Here is a 25,100-nt window from a genome sequence, read left to right as displayed (position 1 = left end):
GGCATGCGGAGAAGAACAGCAGCGACAACCACGAAAATAAGACAAAAGAAAATTTTTCCATCCAAGCGGACTGAAACGCACGAGTTGGTGTCGGCATCGGGAGTATATTTTTATTTACCTCGTCTATGGAATTGAATCCCGAGTCTATCTGCCGAATGCTTCCATTCAAGTATTCATTTGCGCCTCATAGTACCTTTCAAAATACTCATAATTATTACTCACGCTCCAAAGTTTAAGTTACACCGCCTAAAGAATGTGCCACCTCTATCCTAGTCGCAGTGCAGACTTATATACGTCTATATAGATAATTTTTTTTAAATAGTTATTTCTCAAGGGGCATAACTTAAATCACCCGAGGAGAAGACGAGCAAAAAGCACTAGAAATAACTCGAACGAAAATTTCTCCACCCACGTAGTCTGAGACGAACGTGTTGGTATCAGGCTCCGAGGATATTTTTTTTTACACGTCTATGGAATTCATTTCCGAGGTCAACCTGGCGCATGCTTCCGTTCAATCTTTCATTCGCGACTCAAAGTGCCTTTCAAATTACTCATAATTAATTCTGAAGCTCCAAAGTTTTAGAAATACCGCCTGAAGAACCGCGCCGTTTCTATCTGAGGCACAGTTTCGACGTCTACGTATACGCTTCATAAATCACCATAGAAACCTCCGGCTAGACACCTTTGCGCTAGAACTACGTTGAAATCCTTCAATAATGAAAAATCCGAGTGAAGCTAAAGCCATAAAAATTTCTATGGTAAAAAGCAGGAGAATAAAAGTTAGGATGAAAGAAATATACTGTCGTCTCAAAACGAAAATGTAATGATATAATGTTGGTTTCATGGAGTTTTTATTCAATGCGGAAACGAAAACGGTAATCTATTTCGACGTTGACGGAAATGCAAGTTAAAACGGAACTGGCTCTGTTAAAAGAATGAGTTGTGAAAATCATTCTTTGTTTGAATCAATGCATTTATGCCAATTCCAATGATAAAGTGGAGTGAAATGATGGATAAACTTAATTTGCAATAACGAGGGTGACGAGCTTAAGAAAGCCATTAAATCATCTACCTAACAACCCCACATCTTTCGCAGCGGAGATGAAATATGTTACCTTAACCTCTCTTCATGTATAGAGTACCATAACCTCCCCGATGTTTTCTAAGAAAAGAAAATGAACTTTTAGCTAAAATAAATAATGTGATATACGACAACACGGCATAAATTTTCATCGCTCGGCCAATATCTGCTTGATGTGGTGATACTAATTTTGAGACATTTTGGGACTATATTTTTTTAAGTAACTTCTGTGTTTCTGAATGATCGAAGATATTAATAATGTAAAAAAATCTATCTTTATAATAGAGATAAAAAAAACATTAGTACTCACGGTATTTTTCTTCTTTTATAGCAACCGGCACGAGGATCGTCAGGCACACACTTCCAGTCGACAATTTCATCTCATTCGCGTTTAGTAAAGACGGCTCGTCGAAGATCACCACTCCACTGACACCCACGGCAATCCGAATTTCAAATGTCTTCTATCCTGAAAGGTGAGTAAAAGAGATTTAACCCCTTGCGCTGTAATAAAGAGTCGTCATGAACTTGGATTACCAAACCGCGTAATGACGAGTGTACCTCGCCATCATTTTTCATAATTTTAGCACTATTTAGAGGAATAATATAATTATTTTGAAAGGTTAACAATGTTACAGCACTCATAGTATACATAAATAATTTTTATTTCATGAAACATGATGCATTGGAAGGATTAAAATGATTTTATTCGAGTAGCGATAGCTCCTTGTTTAATTATCACATTATATTTCACGGATCTACGTTGATTGCAAATTACGAAATATCATTTCATTACCTACCATTTGAAAAAGAACCACAGAAAAAATAAAAAGAGAATAGAAGCACGATATTCAGAAAATTAATCGAAGTGGAAGAGGTTAAACCGAATACAAGGGAGATAAACTGAAATATGGTAAAAAGAAAGCATTTTCTCCAATAATATGCTGTAAATGCAATTTATTTGTGAACAAATTAACGTAAATATACCCTCTCCTCAGACGGGGAAAATATTTGGCTAGACGCAGTACATTTCTCCAGAAACGCTTTTAGCAACCAATGCATTTTATTATGTATGTCTGCTGCAAGGGACATGCGAAATTGTTACTATAAAAATTTGTCCGAGAAATATCCTTAATCCTAATGTAAGGAAAACAGGTTAATGACAACGATTTTACCTCGCAATCAGTACAAATAAAAAACAAAATTTATAAAGCACTGAAGGAACAAGTGACTTTGTACGCAGTCACGCGCACGGGTGCAAAGTTAAATACACCAAAGGATGAAGTTCGCCATGAAAAAATATTTGACTTAGCCGGGATTCGAACCCGGATCTCCCGATTGCCGGCCAGGCGTGCTACCAGTTACACCACCAAGCCATCTTCTCAGAGCGAACTTCGGGATGGGTTTTACCGAACAAGATGTCGACGTCACAAGTCCACACTGTGGCACATGTGGCGAGGGTCGTGCTTACTAAGCCACAGTCGGGGAGAAAAACCCTTATTTTCCGCTGGTCTGCGGCGACGATTTTCAAAGCACTGAAGGAACAAGTGACTTTGTACGCAGTCACGCGCACGGGTGCAAAGTTAAATACACCAAAGGATGAAGTTCGCCATGAAAAAATATTTGACTTAGCCGGGATTCGAACCCGGATCTCCCGATTGCCGGTCAGGCCTGACCGGCAATCGGGAGATCCGGGTTCGAATCCCGGCTAAGTCAAATATTTTTTCATGGCGAACTTCATCCTTTGGTGTATTTAACTTTGCACCCGTGCGCGTGACTGCGTACAAAGTCACTTGTTCCTTCAGTGCTTTGAAAATCGTCGCCGCAGACCAGCGGAAAATAAGGGTTTTTCTCCCCGACTGTGGCTTAGTAAGCACGACCCTCGCCACATGTGCCACAGTGTGGACTTGTGACGTCGACATCTTGTTCGGTAAAACCCATCCCGAAGTTCGCTCTGAGAAGATGGCTTGGTGGTGTAACTGGTAGCACACCTGACCGGCAATCGGGAGATCCGGGTTCGAATCCCGGCTAAGTCAAATATTTTTTCATGGCGAACTTCATCCTTTGGTGTATTTAAACAAAATTTATGATGAAAAGGAGGTAGGAGAAGAATGAAAAAAAAGCAACACTGATAAAAATTTCAAGAAATCTTATTGTATTATTACCTCCAAACGTCTTATTGTTCATTACGATGTTTCATCGTTGACATATCAATTACATGTTTTAAATTATGAGCATAAAAGAAACAAGTCAAAATAAAGTCATTAAATCCTTTAGTTTACATTACATTTTATTGCGGAATCTGCTTAGAGAGACTTAAAAAGTTTGTATTATCAATTGAGGTCAAGGAAATAATATACCTAATCTTACTGTCCTTTTTCTTGTGAAATATCTTTTTTCCTTAGTCTATTCCCTTAATCCTCCTCTCAGACAAATAGTTCCATGCATACGATTTCACAAAAATGTAATTAAAAAACGGAATTAATGATCGAAAATGGGCACTAGTGAAACATCAAAAAAACTGATGAAAATGTACAGAAACATCAACTGTTTTTACCTCCAAACGTTGTTTGTGATGGTTTAATATCATTGAAACATCAATCACCTGTTTTTAAATATGAGCTACGAGGAAATAAGTCAAAATAGGCGGTATGCAGCAAGGGCACGGGGGGCGGAAAAGAGAATGCTAAGGAGAAGACTCGCAGCCGTGCAATCTCGGAAGACTTTTGTGGACTTAAACATGGCAACCGTTGACACGGAGCCCATAAAGGGAGCGAACTTCCGCGGCCAGGTCTGAAAACTCGAGCGAATAGCAAATGAGCCACTAAATCATGGATGCGAGCAAGAATGGCTGTCGTCATCTTACCCTCGTCCTCTGCAGCTCATTTTCCTTCCCACCGTCCCTCGCAAAATACCTTCCCCACTCCAAGAACGGTACAAATATTCGTCGTCTCACGTCACTTTCTCCAGCCTCATACTGAAACAATAAATCACGAATGTATGCAACTTTGACTAAAATGGCTTGGAATTTGACAAACGTTAGAGCCTTTCTCCTAATTAGAATATGATATTGTAGTACCCTTGAGTAAATCATATTTATGAAATGGAATCAGAGCGATTCAAATATCATTTCAATCCATTTAAAGATTCTGACTCTGAAGACGTTATTACTCCTATTTTGATGTAACTAACGGGTATTTTTATCGCATTACAGTTTTAACTAGGGTTAATATAAATATTTTAAATAATTTAAAAATGAATTGCAGGACATTATTACTAGATGGCTAGATATTTATTTTACAATGCATTTTACGTTACTTGCACTCGCTTTCACCATTTATTCAATGTTAGGAATGGAATTTTTTCACGGAATATTGCGACCAGTGTCCCATAAGATCGAAAAACAAAAAATGGATGCTGTATTTCGCGGAATATTGGAAGAATGAGAGCCATTTCTTCCTCCAATGTCGAAAAATCCGGATTGTTCGTTATCATTCGAGTATTCAGATATTTCACTATCTTATAACATGAACTGTATATAAAACTATTTCATATAGTACTGTACAGATGGCGATAGACATGGATGATGGCCAATGAAACGTCGCGACATGATCTTAAATCGGAATCTAGAGTAAGGGGGAGAGCCGTCGATTGGGCTGGAAGCCCGAAAGATAAAATTCCGATCGTTGCGAGCGCGGATGCGAGGTTCGTCATTTCCACATTCCATTAGCTAGCGCAATAGCCCCTGCTTTTTGACTCCACTTATCCTACCCAGTTGTATACTGTCCACGTCGGCTCTCGACGACTAAACGTTCTTTACAGCGGGCGCCACAGTTCTTGAGCATTGTGTGCTTACTCTCGAATTTTTTTTTACGGAATTTGGTCCCATTCATTCAGCCAGTGAATGAAGCATAGGTGCACAAATAATTTTGGAAATGATATTAAATCGATAGTTTCTATCATTTAATAGATGGGCTTACCCACGAACATAGCAATAGAAAATTCTCAAGTTGGCTTCTAAATGTGTAGTCACCCACCATTACATTGGGGTTACAAAAATAGCTGAACGCGTCGCTAACGGGCAAAGCCAGACGATGAAATAAGCAACAATCAGGATTGTTAACCCAACTTCATATTCCTAATTATGTGACCTATTGATTAATAACCTTGTAATGCTCTGCCTCCCAAATAAAAACTAATTTTTGGCAAAATAATGAAAACAAAGCATCGCTCTTCTCTCACTGCCGCCATGAGGACATTTTTGAAAAATGGATAAAAAGCGTTCGTAGTCGTATTTATACGCTTAAAAATATGGCAAAGTAAATACCAAATAATTCATTGGTTTTGCATAATATGAGCGCCATTCCCGACTCGATTACCGATCCAGGCTTTCCTTTCCCAGCGGTAATTAATACGCTTAGCTAGCTTCACGTCTAATCAACTTTCTCGCAAACTGGAGATAACAAAAGACGACGAAACATTAATCAGCGAACACAGCCAACGAACTGTTGCAGAATAGAGATGATGAACAAATATTTGAACGTAAAAATTCATGATTTTCGCCATCGCGCAGAAGATTCGTACACTACCTCTTCCATCTCCAAAAGACAGCATTTTCGAAATGAAGCTTGTTTCGTTTCCTCCCAAATAAAAGGTGCTGGGGAAAAAGGAAGCGAAACTCACCACTTTTCTTTCCCCTCAAGATAAAGGATTAGCATTGGAGCGTGAGGTTTCCCAGATTTCCATTAATCAGTGGCCGGAGCTGGGGGAAGGCAGGTCGGTTTATTTACGGGAAAAGGGGAGATAGAATAACATTACAATACGGAGAACCCAAGAAAACATCCCTCTAACACATTCCATCCCCATTTTCAGTGCTCCGTCTCCATTCCTTTTCTCAAAGACGTCTCATAACTAAACCTTTGTTCCCAGCATCTAATTTTCACCTTTAAGACAGCGATCTGATATGAATTAAAATTTTAGATGGCTCTATAATTGGGAAAAGAGTAATTTCAATGGATAGGCATGGAGGTTTTTTCGTGCTTCACCGACGGAAAACCACCACTTGTAAATGTTTAGATTCTTCAATAATGATTCATCGTTAATGAAAAGAAATACTCAATGCCAAGGGATTGAGATAGTTGCCAAGGATGGAAAATAAGTAACTACTTCATCTGGTAAATTGTACTTCGTAAGCGGGAAAACACCACTTATAAATTCATAGATTCTTTAGCAATTAGTCATACTTAATGAATAGAAATATTCAATGCCAAGGCATTGAGGTAGTTGCCTAACATGGAAAATGGCTTGCTACCTAATATGGTAACGATAACGCTTTGGTAAACTATACCATCTATAATTTCCTACTAGCGCGCACTACCCGAAAAATTTTGTCGAGCATTGTATATGGCTAATAGTGAATAGAGATAGGTAAAAATCTGAAGTAAAGGTAAAGCCAGAGTGAGAAAAGGACTACGAAAGTTTGTTTATAATATCCAATAAAACATATGGTGCTTACGGAGAACATTCGGTGAATTCATACACAGTTATTATCGTATACAATTAAATGTAAAATTGCTTGGAGATGGTAAATATGTTAATATCCTTCGGGAGGCCACACTTTAACGAAGGATACATGTGTGTAGAAAATATTTCCCGGCAAAAAATGTATATTTCACATAATTTTATCCTAATTTCACATTGCACAGGACTCATCTAGAAGGAAAAGACTTCAAAACGCTGGAGAATAGATTTTATGATTCCCTTGGCCAAATCCCAAATTCCCTTGGCTTAGTTAAGTCACACTCCATAAATATGTTTCTACTCTTTTCTTGCGTATGATACTGGTGAAATCTTCTCGGGTTTTCCACCGGATGAGTTGCTTGTAGGCCAACGAGCAACTCCATAAATCCTCAACCGGATAACTCTCTATTTCTGCAAACTGATTCTCTATGAACAGTGCGAAATCAATAGTTGAACTTTAAATATTCAATAAGCATTCTTTAGTTGTGCTTATGTTCTGCGTTGTCTCCCATCAGGGCTCTGAAAAATCTTAGATCGCTAGAATATTAGAGACACCTGCATGCGCGTACTATCTAAATAATATCTTGGGCTACGAGGGATATTTTTAGCTGAAAGATTTCGGCGTCCCAAATCACCCACCGAACGGCCAGAGCTTCCTTCATCAGCTTTTGAGGGGGGGAGAACCTTCGAGTTAGTATGCAGATACGTAGCCACCCCCTGACCCACACCTTTGGGCCCGGCCAGTCCCTGCTGAAGGGAAAACGGAAGGCGGCACACGTCTGACCCTTCGAAACACATCACCCCCGCTGCTTCTACCACACCTACGGCCAAAACTAAGGTCTTCTTCACCACACACGCCTCTCAACCCCTCTAGCATCGCAACCTGAGACAAGAATGATTCTCTGATACTAATTTAGAGCCGAAAATGACGACGCATGGTCTCCCTAAACGCATTCATAGTTAAAATTGATAATATTGATATCGAATACATATATTTTAGGGTATAAGCGTTAAATTTTCCGTTTTTACTTTCTTTCGGCCTAAAATTTATACCTTAATTCCACTCGAGTTTTTTCCTGAGACTATAAGACGTCTCTGGCTGATACTAGAATCGAAATGCCAACTTTCGAACAGATTTTACAACAGCATTGCGGCGAAAACGGAAAAAATCTGCAGTATATTATGGTGAATTTACTAGGTAATTAAATAAAATATGAATTTATTTGATACTTAAATAGTCCAATAAATAAATTATTAAATAATTAAGAGTCGGTCAAAATCGAAAAAAATATTAACTCCTTTGGGGGGCGGGGGACTGTTTTCGAAATTTCCTCCAATATTCCAATCAATTTTGGCCAAATACCTTAATTAAAAAATATTCAGCCTATTGGAGTCCTACTCCAAGAGGTTGAGCATGTATACCTTAGTATGTTACACAAGGGATTTTTTTTATAACAATAGAAGAATATCGAATGTACAATACTGTTGAATGCAGATGAACATCGATACAAAGGGGTTCGGTATCGCTCTCCATCCCCACCCTTAGCCACCTACGTAACCGCGCCAGCGTGATTCGTCAAAAACTAGTGTTCCCAGTGTAACCCAGATTTGAAGCGAATCAGGCTGGGAGCCGTTGGAGACTCATAGGCTGTGCTCTAGGATTAAATTGCTTGAGCAATTGAGAATAGATATATTTAAGAGCGACACGGGGAACATAATATTAGAGCCCCACTACATTTCAAGGTCCGACAGAAGCGAAAAATTGAGAGAGATATTTTGCCCAACGAATTGATATGGTAATTCGTTTTTCCCCCGAACCATAAAGGGCTTTAATAAATGCTAGTCGTAATTTTGTTTGAGCATTTGCTTTTTATGTATAATCAATAGGTGTTCTAACACCCCCTGCCACATGCCTTTTAAGGCGGCTTGTGGGGTAGTAGGTAGATGTAGATGAAGTCATATACCTTGAAAATGGCATTATGTGCCGAAACCTGGGTCGGTAGTAATAAGGAGGAGCGGAAATGGACAAGTGTTTTCATAATGCTACATCGAATGCGCAATATTATCGAATGGAGATCACTATCGATACTGAAGGGGTTCGATATCGCTTTCCATCCTTAGCCACCTACACAACTCCCCGCCCTCCCCCAACTGCGTTCCCTCTCAACTTCAATTTAAGCTCCCCGTGCCTCTGACCCACCAAACTCTCTCCTACGCTATTTCCAGGACCCCTCTTCACCCTATTCTCTTTCTTCCTCCCCCCCCCCTTCACTCCCAACCCCTCTTACATACACTAACGCCTTCTTCTCGATTGCTGAACACCATCCAGCCACCCCCTTGCTCCCCATACCCCCTTGCTCCTTACACGACTTCCTGGCATTCCCATATTCAGCTTCAACTATACATATTCATCAAGCAGTGCATGAAAGATAAATGCGGTTTAGGGAAATTCAGGTAAAAATCTCACTTCACCTCACTTCACCTCAGAAAAGTTTCACCTCAGATATAGGTATATTTGCCTGCAATTAAATTTTATTTCCGCTCATGGTATCGTAAACGTGAAATGAATATTAGGGTATTATCTCAAGTCATATGGGGATATTCCTGTAAAAAGGAGGGTATAATTATTTCAGCCCCTAGTATCGTAAACAAGGACTAAATGTTGGGATATTTTTGCAAATCACATTGGGATTTTCCTGGAAAATATAAGGTATGATTGCGTTGGCCAAATAAAATGTGCCCAATGATGGACTATTTGTAATGATACTTACTTTTCTATATTCTTACGATCATTTAAAAGGACAAAAGAGTATATGTACTTTAAGATTGGCTACTTGAATGATATTTCATGCACAAGAGGCTAACGAAACATTATCGCGTTTATCAAGTGGATCGCATAATTGAATTTAATGCCGTTTCGTTCGTAACAATGAGATGCATGATGCCATAAACAATTAGGTGATAACACTGAACGGTAGTAAACTGAAACAAGTACGCATTAGTACATTTAAAAATAGCTTTAGGAAATTTTACAGTTAGCTGTAAAAAAAAATGATCACGGAAAGATATTTCATAATCTTTTGTACCTACTCGTCTCCATAGCAAAAACAGAATAATGATACTTATATAATACACATTCATAAGGACATATAAGGGAACAGGCGTCACATTACTAACGAAATATTTAAAATAAATGTGACCAGGCAAATTCATTCAGTACGTTGTAATAGTACTATGAATACGAGGCAACAAGTTGGGCGGTAATTTATCTCTTGAGCTATGAAGTCCTTTTATTCATTCAAATTTACTAAGACTAAAAAAATATATTTCAACACATAAAGCACATGTTTAAACGAAAAACGGAGCAAAATAACTCTAAACTCCCCCAGAATACATTCGAAATGACCTTTAATCCCTCTTATATTTCTCTCCCCGTTAAAACCCGCTTCCACGAACTCTTTTTACCCAAAAAACCACTGCCCCGTACTTTTCTTCCGCGCAAATCTGCGGGCAAAGGGACCCTGTCCCACGCGACCACATCATACGAGCAAGTACACAGCTCACTCCTGTACGGCCCACATCATCCTCGCCTCGCTCTTCTCTTTACAGCCCAGCGAAAGCTCGACGCGCCACGGAAATTCCTTTTTCCCATCATCCCTTGCGACTTTAACTGCATCCCTCGTCTCCTCTTTGCGCGCGGCCAGGGCCTCGGGCGATCCTGTTGCCTGGCAACGCCACCCCACCCCCCCTCCGGGGGACTTAAACGAATAAGGGCTCCAAGGGGGAGATGGAGGCAGGGTGGGAGTCACATGCGGGTGGAGGGTGGGAGGCAGGGTTTCTGGTTGAAGGAAAGAAGACTATGAGATGGAGAAGGGCATTTCCCTGAAGGGAAGGGTCTTCTTAAAGGCATATATCTAAGATGGCCTCATCACACAATTGCACAATAATGTCCTTCGTCAGAAAAGTGGTTGAGCAACACATTATCCCGACGATTGATGGCCAAAAATAATCCAATATCTGAAGAATCAAGGCTAGGTGAGAATGAATTAACTTGGAAAATTGTCAGTGAAGACAATCAATCATTTACGTAATCAAACGTAAGCTGTAATCAACAATGATCAACGAAAGTCAGCGGAAAGTGACAATCAACAACCAAGGACAATGAATTTCATAAAGGGAGGGTAGACTTCTCGTGGAGGAAAGAAGAATATGAGATGGAAGGGTAATTCCCTATCTTCTTAAGATCTATATATCTAGGATCTTCATAAGATATATATCTAGGAAATTTTCCATCACACAATTCAACAGATATTGCGCAAGAATGTCCTTCATCAGAAAAATGGTTGAACGTTAGAACATGACATTTCCTCGATGACTGATCTCCATCAGAAATAATGATCTGAAAGAATCAACGGTTGGCGACAGTCAATTGCCAACGAAAATGAACGGCTAAGGCAATCAATCGGCTACGGCAATCAAACGTAAGCTATAATCAACAATGATCGACGACAATCAACCGTAAGCCGTAATCAGCAATGATCAACGACAATCAAGGGAAAGCGTCAGATAACAGTCAAAGACAATGTCAAAAGCTGATGAAGGGAGGCAATATTTCTGCTGGAAGAAAGAAGACTATCATATGGAATTTCTCCGAAGGAAATAGTACACTTCAATCATATATCTACGAAGATCTCCATCACACAATGCAACAGCTATTGAACGTTAATATCCTTCACCAAAAATTGGATGAACGCTACATTTTCTCAGCGATTAATGGTCAAAGATAATTAATAATCGGCAAAAATGGATGATCAAGACAATAAATTATCAAAGAGAACCAACGAAAATCAGAATTGGACGACATTGATAAAAACAGCCAAATAAAATCAAAGAACAATTCATTCAATATCCACAAGCAGTCAATCAACGATTTACATCAATTGACGATCAACAAATCTCGACTAGCAACGGTCAATGTTCAACGATAATAGTCGACGACAATGATTGATCAACTTGGCTATGAAAAATAATCAATTGTCGACGTCAATGAACGACCGACGAAAACTTCCAACTTACCTATAAATGTTGATTAATTAACTAGTTTTGGATAATTTTAACGCAATATCTACACTCCAAGAAACTGATTTATTAATAAGGATTATTTCACGGCACGATCTTTCACAGGCTTGCTTTACGACTTTGCAAAAAGTCAGAGGCCGTCTTGACGAGAAAGCGAGAGAGGCATAGCAGAAAGGGATGAAGATGAAAGAAGGCCGGAATGGAGGAATGTGATCTCAAGAGAAGGAAAAGGAGTAGCGATAAACGGGGGGGGGCAAAGGAGAATAGGGGGGCATCTTATCAATTCATAAACCGCTTTGTAGCCTTAATTAATCGTGTATGCATATTTAAGCAGGATATAAATTAGAGATGAAAATTTGAATGATGCTGTTCCATTTTTCTTCCCTCCCTCTTGTGAAAATTCCCCGCACTCTTCCCATACCCTTCGGTTAAGGGGCGGAATAAAATATTTCCATTTAATTCTCCTCGATAAAAAGCAACGAATAAAATACACGAGCCTCCTCATTTTACACAGGAGTGGGAGGAGGAGGGATGTTTTTTTTTAAAAAAAAAGGAACTAATTGATTTTTTAGAAAGTTTTTAATTAAAAATTTTCCGCAAGGGTTTCTTCGCCAAGTAGTTGAGAACGTTGAGATAACACAGGTTACGTCTCCGTTAGAGCCCTTCACTCCCCTCCATCCCTTGTACTATATTCCCCTATTTTCCAACCCCCTCCACTTTTTTTCTCCTTCTCTAAACACCCACAACCTCTTCCATCACTTAAAGGATGCGGCGACTAAACAAAGAATGTTTCATTTATCTCGTCGGCAGGAACGTCTCTCTTTGTGCGAGAGAAATCAACGCCGAGAGAGAGAGAAAGATACCTTTTTGGGCAGAAGAAAAATAAAGGAAACGCTTAACCATAATTTGATGTTGGATTTGGAGAAAAAAGGCGGTAGAGAGGGAGTTGTTGCGTAGGTGAAAGTTGGATTCTTTTAATCTCCTTAATTCCTATTTTCCGACCAAAAGCTTTCTATTTTATTTTTACTAATTCCACCTGCCATGTTCAAAGAGCTTTTTAAACGCGAAGCAGCGTAGGTACGCATATTTCCGCGTTAAAATGCTCAACAGGACTACCGCAATTATTTCGTCTGGTCCAAAGTGTTTTGCAGCTAGTAATGAAAGGATAAAAGCCCGCTGCTTATGAGCTATACACGATGACTGCTATTTTCCGAGTTCTCCAGCCGCGACTGTCGTTCTTGGTTGACTACAGTTTCGGAAGCCATCCTGCTTCCGTCTTCAGGTCGAAGGTGAGAAGTTTTCATTTTTTGCCGTCTTATAAAGCACTGTCCAATCTCCTCCTGTGCGCTGATTGGTCAGAACTCTCTTCCAAACGTTGCTGATTGGGTAGCCGTTGTCCCTGTTAATATTTTGTGTTTTGTGAATTTCAATTGCTTCCCTGATTGGCCTTGGGTAGTAGCGACTCTCTTTTGCTACTATCTTCGCTTTTTCGAATTCAATGTTATGGCCGGCCTCACTCCAAACATGCTCTGCAATGGCTGACAAGTGCAGTTGTTTTTTATTAGTAGCTCTCACATGCTCCTTCATCCTTGTCACCATTCCTCGGCATGTTTCGCCAACATATGATTTTCCGCTAAGAAAAAGGGCCGCTAAGGTCAAAAAGATGCACTCACGACCATCTGAAGAACGCCAGGCCACAGAGGAGGAGGAATTGACCAAACCTGCGGCACAGCTTACAATTCCATTCATAGCTGGAGTGTCAGAATGTATTGCTAGGATACTAAGGAAGCATGACGTGGTCACAAGGTTCAATTGCGTGACCAAGATACAAAACATTGTACTTGGACCAAAAGATCGTATCCCGCAGGCACTATGCGAAGGCTTGTACACAGTTCCATGCTCCTGCGAAACTAAGGGGACCGAATTCGAGACCCTTAAGAGCATCCATAAGGGTGATACCTGACCCAAAATTAAATAAATTAAAACCAAAAAAAGGAGACTAATTCCAGTGGGGTCATTTCTGTCAGGACGGGTCCAAATTATTTCGCCACACGTATACGATGTCCTTTCGATATCCTATCATTCTAGTTGTCTGAACAGTATATTTGTCTTAGAGCATAGGTTTCCGCGGCGATGGTCTGATCTCTGCATTTCTCCAGGGTTTTCTTCCGCGTCAGGTTGTTGGTTGATGGACAACAGTTTCGCTGGAGAACCAACAGCCGACACCTTCGACCTGAAGACGCTGGCAGGACAGCAAGCGAAACTGTTGTCAATCAACCAACAACCTGACGCGGAAGAAAACCCTGGAGAAATGCAGAGATCAGTATATTTGTCATCACGCGAGGTGTCACAAAATAACTTAGTCATAAACTACTGCATTAAAATGCCTTAATTCATGTAGGATTTGCTGATCATGTATTAATATTAGAGCGATAGGTAAGAAACCAGTTATTACATCAGTCATTATGTGTATTTCCTCTTTATCCTGTCTTCCTTTCATTGGACTCTACGAATATTTATTAAGCAACACTCATCGAATTATTTTTTCGTAGATAGGATGTGTTCATATGTTTTTAGTTGCGTTGTGGTTCTATGATCTTTACTAATGCTAAAACAGAACGAATATTGACTGTATGGTGGTAGCCATGGCCGTTCTATGTGGTGGTATGCACGTCATAGTCATTTGCTCCGCGAGAATAAAATGAAGGGTTGTGCAATGAATTGCTTCACGTCAGATCTCACTTTCATGAGTGCTAATAATTTGTAACGTTCAACCAAAATACTGTTGATCCCATTCCATTTAAGGCAGCATTACATTGCAACGATTTGAATGGTGACTATTTCCTTTTTTTACCATAATATCTGTTCCAAACAAAAACCTCGTTTTCATGAAAACAAGGGTAAAAAATGACTTTAAAAAATACGTATAATAATGCTAAAAGGTAGCATCAAATCGTGGTGGCACTAGGCCGTGGGTGCATCGTATGGTCACATGATGGTGTTAATATGGAAAGAGGTTCGAATGACTCCAAGGGAACTGAAATCGAGACCCTTAGAGCATCCATAAGGGTGAGACCTGACCCAAAATTAAATAAATTAAAACCGAAAAGAAGGAGACTAATTCCAACGAGGTCATAATTTGTCGGGATGGGACCAAATGATTTCGCCTTCATAATCATTTGCGCCGCGCGGATAAAAATGAGCCAGGGGCAGCCAGTGGGGTTGGGGGTTGGAAAAGAGCGAGGAAGGAGGAGAACTTTCGGATAAACCCATTAAGGCATTAAATAATGAAGGGAGGATGGATGAAAAGGGAGGGCTCTCTGGGTTGGGATGTCCCCCGTGCGGTGAACGGAGGGAAGGCCTAGACTCCAGGGTCACTGCGGGCCAGGGTGGTTTGGGAGGGTGTGGGTGGATAGAAATTGCTTTGCCTACACATTCCACCCCGTAATGACTCAATTCTCAATTGCCGCTTGCGGTGACTAGCTTCTACCCCCGCCTCCTCCGCCCGCCGGACTTAATTTGAATTCCGCGGGAGGGCAGCAGGGTCGTCGTAATTCTCAATCTCACCTTCCCACATCTTCTTCTACCCCACCAAAACTTCTCCGGGGTCCTCGACCAGAGCCGCAGCCAGCTGGCATGACCCGAATAGAAAAAGGTCCGTTTCAACACAACCACCCAGAATCGGTAATGTTCTGAAGCCTAGTTTGAACGTAGAAATTCACTGATGTAGCTCTAGCTCTACAATGATGTGGCGCTAATATTTATGTTACCATTAGAATCAATTTGACCGACCAGGAAGGTAATGAGTAAGTCCTAGGAGGAGTAAGAAGACGGAGCAACCAAGATACACTTGCAATGGGAAATTTAAGCAAAGAAGTAAGGAAGCAATTTATCAGAACTTAAAATCTAGAGTATCCTTCTCTACGGAAGTGAGTAATGGTCAATGACAGCAGCGAATAAATCAGGGCCTTCAAAATATGACGATAGAGATGAATGATATGAATCAACTGGGTAGGTAATGAGATGGTCCTCAGAAAGAGTAGGAGAGAAGAGAAACCTTATGAAAACCTTGGCAAGGAGACGAAACAACCTTATAGGCCATATCAAAAGACAACATGGTCTGATGAAGACATTTGTCAAGGACAAGTAGATAACAAGAACGAAAAAGGAAGAACTCGGATGAAATATATGGAGCAGGTACAGAAGGATGTGAAACAGAAGAAATACTTAGGTGTAAAAATATTAGCTGATCGGAGAATTGAGTGGAGAGCTGCGATAAACCAATCTTAGAATTGCTGACCACTGATGATGATGATGTATGGTATGGTGCTTGGAAGAATCGATCAACAGCTTATGTCATTTCTGCTATAAGTAAGAGCAAAGAAGGACAAGTGGAGAGAAACCTGGAAAAGACATAGGCCCAACACAACGTCTCATACGACGGACGGAGTTCTGTACTTTATGTGCCCTCCACAAAGTCTCTGAAAAGTATCCGCGATGCTCCTCTACCAGCCGCAGCCAGCCAGCATCACCCGAATAGAAAAGTTCCGCTTCAACATAAACACCCTGAATCGGTTACGTTCTAAAGCCAATGAAATCTGGCCTGGCTTGGTGGAAATGCGATATAAACATGATAACTATAAACTCATCATCACCATGATTACAATTGGTTTGACGCAGCTCCCCATTCCTCTCTCCTATCCGTCAGCCATTTCATAGCGACGTATTTCTTCTCTTTTACACGCTTTATTCCCTGTCCTGTGTAACTCACTCGAAGTCGTCCCTTGCCCTTCTTCTCTTCCAACTGTCCTACTATTAATGTTTTCATTAGGCCATGATGCCTCATAACATGGCCAACTTGTCTTCTCCTCAAGGTTTTTAAATAGTAATTTCCACACGTTAATATAAAACTCACTACCGCCGTGGTTTCGACATTCAGGACGACATTAGACGGGGAAGGGGATGTTAAATACAGCAGAAGAGCGAGCAAAGGAAGAAGAAAAGGGAAGAGGAAGAAGAAGGCTGAAGATGACAGATGCAGTGAGGTTAAAATTAAGGTACATGGAAACTAAAGAGGAAGCCTTGGACTGGAGTTGGTAGAGACAACTCTTGTGTTTAGAAGCTGACAGTGGGCAGAAAACCAGTAGATGATGAAATTATTTACATACTATTTTTTTATTTGAGTATGCTTCTCTATGGAATCGAGGCTTGGACATTGACAGCAGCAAAGAAGTGGAAGCATTCGAAACGTGGTGCTACCGAAGAATGATGAAGATAGAATGGATAGACCGTAAGTAACGAGGAAGTGCTAAAAAGAGTGGGAGAAAAGAGAAGCCTCCTAAAAACCTTAAGCAGATGACTTAGTTGCCACATTTTGAGACAAGATGGCCTGATGAAGACTTTTGTTGAAGGAGAAAGATCTGAGAAAGAAAGATCTGAGGCTATCGTTGAAGGACAAGTGGAAGGGAAAAAGGGCAAGGGACGGCCCCGAATGAGTTACATAGGACAGGTTATAAAGGATGTAAAAGAGAAGAAATACGTTGCAATAAAAAGGTTAGCGGATAGGAGAGAGAAATGTAGAGCTGCGTCAAACCTATCTCAGGATTGTTGACTAATGATGATGATGATGATACATTTTTGACCACTTTGCATCGAAAGTTGACAGCTGCGAACGCAGTGTTTTTTCCAATCAGCATTGATGGAAAAAGCATTCTGCGTTTGTTTTCCAGTCACATAGCTGCAGAGAAACTTTCTCAAAAAAATCTTAGAATCCTACATTCTCTAAACCACCTCATCTCCTTAGCCCCATCTGAGACTCAGCCTATCCAACCCTCTTCTTCCCTATTACAACGACCCATCTAATCAATCGAGGACTCCTCTCCTCTCACACCGCCGTCTTAAGTAAACGAAACCTTCCCTGCGTGAGACACTCCAATTGATTCCCAGATCTCTTGCTATTCTCTCAATTCGTCTTTCTCATCGACTCACCTTTGCGAACCCCTTGGAGACGATTTCTCGATTGACTGCTCACTTAATGAGGTATTAAGGGTGGATAGTTAAGGAGTTTCCACTGTTAAAGGAACGGCATTCCATTTTCATATGCTTGCTCTTCTATTTATACTTCATCGAGGAGTATTAGGAAAAATTGGGCTTCCTACGCTATTTTTCCTTGAATTCGGGTATAAAAATCTTAACATTTTGTGCTGAGTTTGTCATATTATATTATTCATTCGGTTATTAGTTGATGTGAATTCTATAATCAAAGTGAACTCATGGTGATACCTGGTAATGGCATTAATGTCGTCACTTAAAGCTCAATAGAGTATTAGTTTAAAAAAATTGCATTGCACTATAAAAATTCTGTGTGTCCGACTTATACGCATCGATGCGTACCATACAATAATGCCTATCTTTCTTTAACAATCGTTTGGAAGGAGTTTGTTTTGACATGTCCAAAAGCTTCGTAATCTCAACCGTCAGCTCTGATTAACAGTTTTCTAGCTGTTCTCTATCTCACTTTCTCAGTATTTCTCATTAATGCAACATTTTGAAACATAAGCTCAGCAGCGCAGCTAGGAATAAAGGGGGGTATTAGGCGAAACTAATACTGGGGGTGTGGGGGTATGGAATAACCGTCAGGGGAAGCGGGAGGTGTGGGGGCCCTCCCCCAGAAAATGTTTAAGATAAATTGTCCAAAATAGTGAGTTTTACTGCTTTCTGAGGGATATTTTATCAATCCTTACACTATTCTATGGGTAATATTAATCCAATTAAGTAAAATGCATTTAACTTAATAATTTCTCTGAGCTGTGTGGGGGTTAATCCCCCAAAAACCATCCCCTCGCTACGCCACTGCTTTAGGTAACGATTTCAGTGTGGTTGTTTGCAAAAAAAATTGTAGATACAAAATTCGCGGACTGTTAAGTCTCCAAAAACCCTCATAACCATTCGTTCGCCCGTATACTTAATCATAAGTATGATATATTTCCATGCACCTTGAACACTGGTATCTATTTGCCCATGTTATTAATGTATTCCTAACACAACTAAATACATCCTGTTAAGTTAAATTCCCGAAATTGTTGTGACGTTTTCTATTTTTTGTACCATAAACGCTTTTAAGCAAATAAGTGAACACAAGGATGCCTATATAATACAGGCGTATGCAAAAAAATGAGCTATTAACAGCATAAGTAATCACACTTCTTTACAGTGCCCGGTAGCTAACTCTAGGACCACTTTGAAGTACCCACTTACCCTACTCCGCATCTAGTCTCATACACTATCCTTATCATCATCATTAGTCAACAAACCTAAGACTGGTTTGTTGCAGCTACTCTTCGGGATAATAATGTGGTGGTTTCCCCTTGCCTTCAACATATCAGTACTGCAGCCGTTTAAGCAAATGTTACCACGCCTGCAGTGAAATGATTGTCGCTCAGCTGACACTTACAAATAGAAGAGAAGGTCCCAGCTCCTTCAATTTCAAGAATTATAGAATAATAGTAAAGAGGTATTTGCGAAATAATTGCACCCTACCGTCATATATCGGTTTCAGAAAATAAGCTACATCGTGCAAAAAGCAGAGCTGCATTAAAAGTAGCCCGCGCAAACAAAGAAGAGCTTACGTATATTTACATTCACTTCACCACCACTACAAACGGTATTAGGGTTTATTGAAATACATCTGTTGTTACAGTTCCATATTAATTTCAAACCAAAAGTACCACTGAAAAAATTACGAGCAATCATCTTTCGAAAAAAAATTGGAAAAGATACGTTACTGAAGTGTTAACGAATACCGAGTTATCAGAAAATTCATATTTATTTTCATACTTTGTAGTAATTTCATACAGCCATGAAGGTAAAAGTAGAAAGATCTGGCATTGCTAATCCGAGTACGTTCCGTATAGATAAAAGAGAAGGTCCTCCAAATCCGGGAACTATAGAATAACAGTAAAGAGGTATTCACGGAATAACTTCAACATACCGTTATATACCGGTATCAGAACTCTTTCAAACATACGGGACTACGACCCATGTATCCCGACTACATACACACTGCCTCACCAAATGACTCGCCTATGAGCCTTTCCTATGTCTCAACCTCCTTCAAATCACAGGTCTCTCAAAAAACTGCATTTGTATCCGATTATCAAATAATGGAATTCGCCGTTGCGAATCTTGTCAAAAAAATTAAACCAAAACAAAAAAGAAGGAAAAAATAACAAAAAATAGTATTCCAAAAGTGCGAAAAATAAAGAAATAAAAAAGCAATTATAATAATAAATAAAAAATTAATGTTTCTTTTTGAGCTCAAATACCTCAAGTGTTATATAAATTTTAAGTTTCATCTTCACACAAACCACACTACAGACGACAGCAGTTTATATGCGAAAGCCATTTTTTTTGTACTTCTGCCATCTGACTGGTTGAGGTAAGATTGGCTCACCGGTACAGTTCTAACGTTCGCGCCTTTGGCACAGCCAGTAAGTGGAGTAATCTAAACCAGCAGCAGTGTTAACAGCAGAGCCTCATGCATCGTTTTCAGAAAGTAAGCCAAATCGTGTAAACAGCGGAGCTGCATTAAAAGTAACTTGAGCAAACAAAGGAGGGCTAATAAGAGCAGATGGAATCACAGCTCGCAACACTTCCCGACAGATAACTCTAGGACCATTTTTCGAGCACCCCCTGCCCTACTCCTCCAACCCCATTCACCCCCTCACCACCACAAACGGTCCGCCCAACTCCGTCTCGCTACCCTCCAGCCCCGTGGCCAAAATCCAATTTGTAGCCGGACCGTAAACCTCTCTCTGCTTCCCCACAACCTCTCCCGAGTCTTAAATGGCCACCTCTCCGCTCCTGCTACTCCTCTGTCGTCTCCTCAGAAAATAGCTTCTCCAAGACCCCGCCTCCCTTACACTAGGAGAGAATTCCTCCAGTCTTCTTCTTCTTCTTCACGCAAACATTTACTTCAGCACCTTACTCTCAGCGACGGTAAAACTTTTTTTTAAGGGGACATCACGGCCTTTTTATTAAGTGAGATTCTCGCAGCTTTTATGACAGAGAGTTGAGTCTCTTGATACTGGCGTATAGGTCTATCTGTGGATAGACACGAGTTATAAAACCTCCAGTATGATCTCCCGAATAGCCATTTGAAAGCGGAGTTGGGTGAGCAGCAAAGAACGGACAAGGAACATATTATAAGGAGGAAAGCATCTCGGTACGTTCCCCGAAGATTGTTATGGGGTTATACACCATCTAGTAAATACATTTCAACGTTGAGCTTTACATACTAACAACAAAATTCCCGATTGGTTGCAAAAAAAACTGCCTCTAACCTTATTTCACGGTGGTTAAAGCATTTTTGAGGTCACGACATGGTTATTAAATGAGTTTCTCGTACCTTTTGTGAGTAATAGTTTAACTGTCTTTCTGCGGATAGATATGATCGCTAAAACACAATGCCACCTATATATTCAATGTATTACGACGAAAAAAGGCTTAAGATGAGAGGGCTAGACTGATAGGAAATAAGGGAGAATAGACAAGAACTTAAGGGGGCATATTAGTGCATTCCCTAAAGATGGCAAAAGAGTTGGCCACTGAAGCATAAGTAGTGGATACATTTTTAACCCTCGTTTACTGTAGGGAAGTTCTTTCAGTCTTTGACAAGAAAAAAATTCAGCACCTTATTAGAAATCTCCCTTAACGGCAAGTCACGATTTTTCGCATACACTACGAATCTTGTAACTTACGCAGTAATGCACATGATAGCTGGCTCTCAAAATAGGGGCAACACTGGTATGCGGGAATATTATAAAACTACTTTTATTGAAATACTGAAGCCTAACAACAAAACATCAACTCATTTTCATCCCACAGAGGTAAATGAAAGAAAGGCAAAATATCATCAAATCATAGAAAAGGTTCAATAATTATATGTAAAAAAATTTAACACCCACTTTTCACAAAAAATTGAGGGGAGTTGACTTAAGAAACATATATCACGTGAATAATCCATTAAAATTATTGGAAATCCACAGAGAGCATTAGGTGATAGCCCTGGAAACAATGACCTAAGATGTTTCACTCCCATCTCACTAAGATAAAATTCCTTCGGTATTCAGCCAAGGAGTTACAATCAACCTTCCGTGGCAGTAGCACTATTTTAATGGTGAATCATGCTCTTTTCATTACGTGAAATATCACTCTTAACAGATGAAACGCAAAAGCTGACTATCCGAAAAGGGGCTTGTGGCCTTTTTATTGGTAGACTGGAGCTCTTAAAAGGTACCGTAGCTACTCTGTAATCTGAAGATGGGAAACCAACATTTTCTTTTTCTATTTCCATGAATTGCACATGTAGAGTGTTACATGCTATAAATAAACTTACACCTCGCTAAAACCCATGATAGTGACTTGATGCTTATCATGTAGTTGTGAAGAATTTTACCTTCTAATTCACCACCCGCAAAATTAAATTAATATAAAAAAGTAATTGCGCAAAATCACGAAATGTGTAAGAGGGAGAAATGAACGTCCGTGAGTAGCCTTGAGGTGATGACTGAGCTACTCAGTGAAACGTAGGAAGTGAATACCTTTATAACCGATGGAACACCCAATTAATATACACCGATGAAGATTCTTTCATAACTAAGTATAGTAAATAAATTTCTATAGTAAATAAGATAATGAAACACATCTGCTCTTGATATATCACACTGAGGGCAAAATGACCTGCATGTGACATCGAACTCTTATGAGCCTTTGTCCTGATTTAGCTGATACCTAAAGCATCTGACTTTCACGACATCTACCAAATGAAATCAAAACGAAACAGAAATAAGTATTAAACAGGTAAACAATTCGAGGTTGAAAGGATTGCAATTACGAGCTCTGAATACATGATTTGTAACGACCAATTCTATATTTTCTTCGGCTTAAGATCTTAATCCGGAATAACCCCATTACTACCAGAAAAGTCAACCACGCCGTTACACGGTTTTAATGAACTATATTATTAGAGCCTGCTTTTTGCGTCATGACATTCTTTTGTTTTTCACGCGAGTAGAAAAATCAGACGCGCACGAATTTCTGTCACAACCCCAAAGGGTATGGAAATTTTCACGAAAAATAATTAAAAATGAGCTAAGAATAATCTTTTGAGCAGAGTCAGCGACTGATTTATGACTTTTCGCCCTTTTTTTTTTGAAAAAAAAAGAAATAGGCAGCTCTGAATGTCTAGAACAAAAGCTTCGAGAACTCCGAAGGATTTTTCCGAACACACACCTACATGCACAGCTGACTTTTTCCATTCCTCTTATTCGAGCTCACTAATTATCCAGCGTCGCCCCAAGGAATCACTCCACTGTTTCGTCGCTGACCCAGATGGAAAAGAGAGAGAAAAAAAATCGTTCGATCATAAAAAAAAAAGAATGCGGCGTGCCCGATACTCTTCCGGACTTCTTTTGTTATTTTATTTTCTCGTTTTTTTTTTCATTTACTTATTTTTTCACCATTCTCACTCGACCGTATTCGAGCAAATTTTCCTGAGACTCGGAGAGAGAGAGAGAGAGAGAGATTTCTCTCGTATTTTCGTTTTCTTTTTCTAAATTCTTTTTTTCTCTTTCTCTCTCTCGTGCGATAACGACATGGGACTTTTTCGTAGGGAAACAATCTTCCTTGATGTGATGGAGGAAGAGTAATAGATGAATAGTGCTACAGCAGTGACTCTCCAGTGGTGGAAAATAATGTCCAATGAAAACGTGGCATCGCGGAGCAGTGACAAAGGAGGTCATATCGAGTGACTTGGGGGGAAGGCCCGTGAACGGAGTGCATCCTATGTGGCGAGCGGAGGCGAAAACGAGGAATAAAAAAATCTATATTGGGAAGCTCGGGAGACAGTAATTCGCAGAAAATCTTGAGCGAGGAAAACCTCGAATAATTTTGGTATAAGGGATAGAACCACATTATTAACAAATGCAAACATTAGGAAATTGAATGCGTTAGAAATAATGATAGGTAAGGGAAAATGAAAAAATTAACTTTGGTAAGGTTCAATAATATTAGTGAGTCATGCAAAGTTTATTCTTTAATTTTTCCCAAAATGAAAGGTTTTACAAACTTAAGCCTGAAATCATCAATTAAATGATAGGTAATACTATTTACGATTTATTCGCAATAAAATCACTACCAAAGAAAATTTTATACACTGTTTTTTATACCTCGTAGGTAAGTTTGAAAGCTATTCAAAGATATGAGCCAATTTATATTCGGATCAGGCGGAAATCAAAATGATAAATCGTATAAAATGATTTTAAGCTTCTTTTTATTGCTTGCTTTTATCGATATTTAGTTAAACATTCTAGTCTCTTCGACCATCAAAATTTCCTCATAGATTATCAGGAAATAAACCAGGAAGCCATTGCATCTTCTTCAAACATTTATGTATTGATTGGCATCCACTGTGCCCCGACAAAGTTCACCTAAAATACAAATCAATTCATTACTAACACTAAAACCTATCGTTATGAATATATATAATTTCAGGTAGGTAAACCTCATGAGAAAGATTGGTTAAAAGGTTCATTGCCGATATTAACATTAAAAAATTGACCGTTGAAAACGCTTCAGAATTTGATGCATGATATTCTTATTATCACCAAAAATCGAAAATCACGTAGCTACTTCTAACGTGACATCAAAAAATATCTGTTGCGGAAAATTCAATAATTAACTGTAGCTAAAACTGAAAATTGCCGCTATAAATTGATTCATGCAAGAAGAAAAAGTCATGTAGGTTACCTGCTATAATTAAGGACTGGTAACGGCAAACAGTCGAAACTTTGATGCTCTCCTTAGTTTTAAAATTGATACATTACATAGCTTTGCTCACAAAGCAAGCGGACCATGTAGTTACATACTGTAATGATCTGCATTACCCTCTGGCTTAATTAAAAAGAAGTCATATTGAGTAACTTGGAGGGATATTGTCGGTGACGAGAGTGAATCCAGCAACGAGATGAATACAGAGAAAAAAGCTTTATTGGAAAACTCAGGAGGATGATATTCACAGAAAATCTTGACTTAGGAAAACCTGGAATATCTTTTGTGAAAGATAAACAAACATAAGATTAACAGATGCAAAAACGAAGCGGCTAGGAGAGGTTTAAGAATTGGTTAGCATATTTCACGGCGAGTGATCTTTTGAAATTATTTCGCATATTATCTGGGCCATTAGTTTGATCAAGACTTATCTAAACATCCTATTTTCCTCAATCATTATCCTAATTCTATCTAAAATTCAGAAAACAATTTTGTGATTTTCATGTTGCGCATCCCAACACTATTCTGCAAAGAGATAATTCAATGGCTGGGACAAAAACTCTAACCGTAACTATAAATCAATTCAAGCAGGGGC

General features: G+C 39.5%; 1 long non-coding RNA gene across 1 annotated transcript in view; it reads right to left on the bottom strand.

The window, feature by feature from the left end:
* Nucleotides 1-1,397: 1,397 nt before the first annotated feature.
* Nucleotides 1,398-25,100, bottom strand: part of LOC124169349 — a 148,899-nt gene continuing 125,196 nt past the window's right edge. Inside the window, exon 3 of the long non-coding RNA XR_006867101.1 lies at nt 1,398-1,547. This is a non-coding gene — a long non-coding RNA (uncharacterized LOC124169349). The remainder of the gene's footprint in view (nt 1,548-25,100) is intronic.

The sequence above is a fragment of the Ischnura elegans genome, chromosome 12, assembly GCF_921293095.1.
Source record: "Ischnura elegans chromosome 12, ioIscEleg1.1, whole genome shotgun sequence".
Lineage (NCBI taxonomy): Eukaryota > Metazoa > Arthropoda > Insecta > Odonata > Coenagrionidae > Ischnura > Ischnura elegans.
Note: the sequence above shows the minus strand (reverse complement) of the source record. Positions and strands in the feature narration are given on the sequence as shown.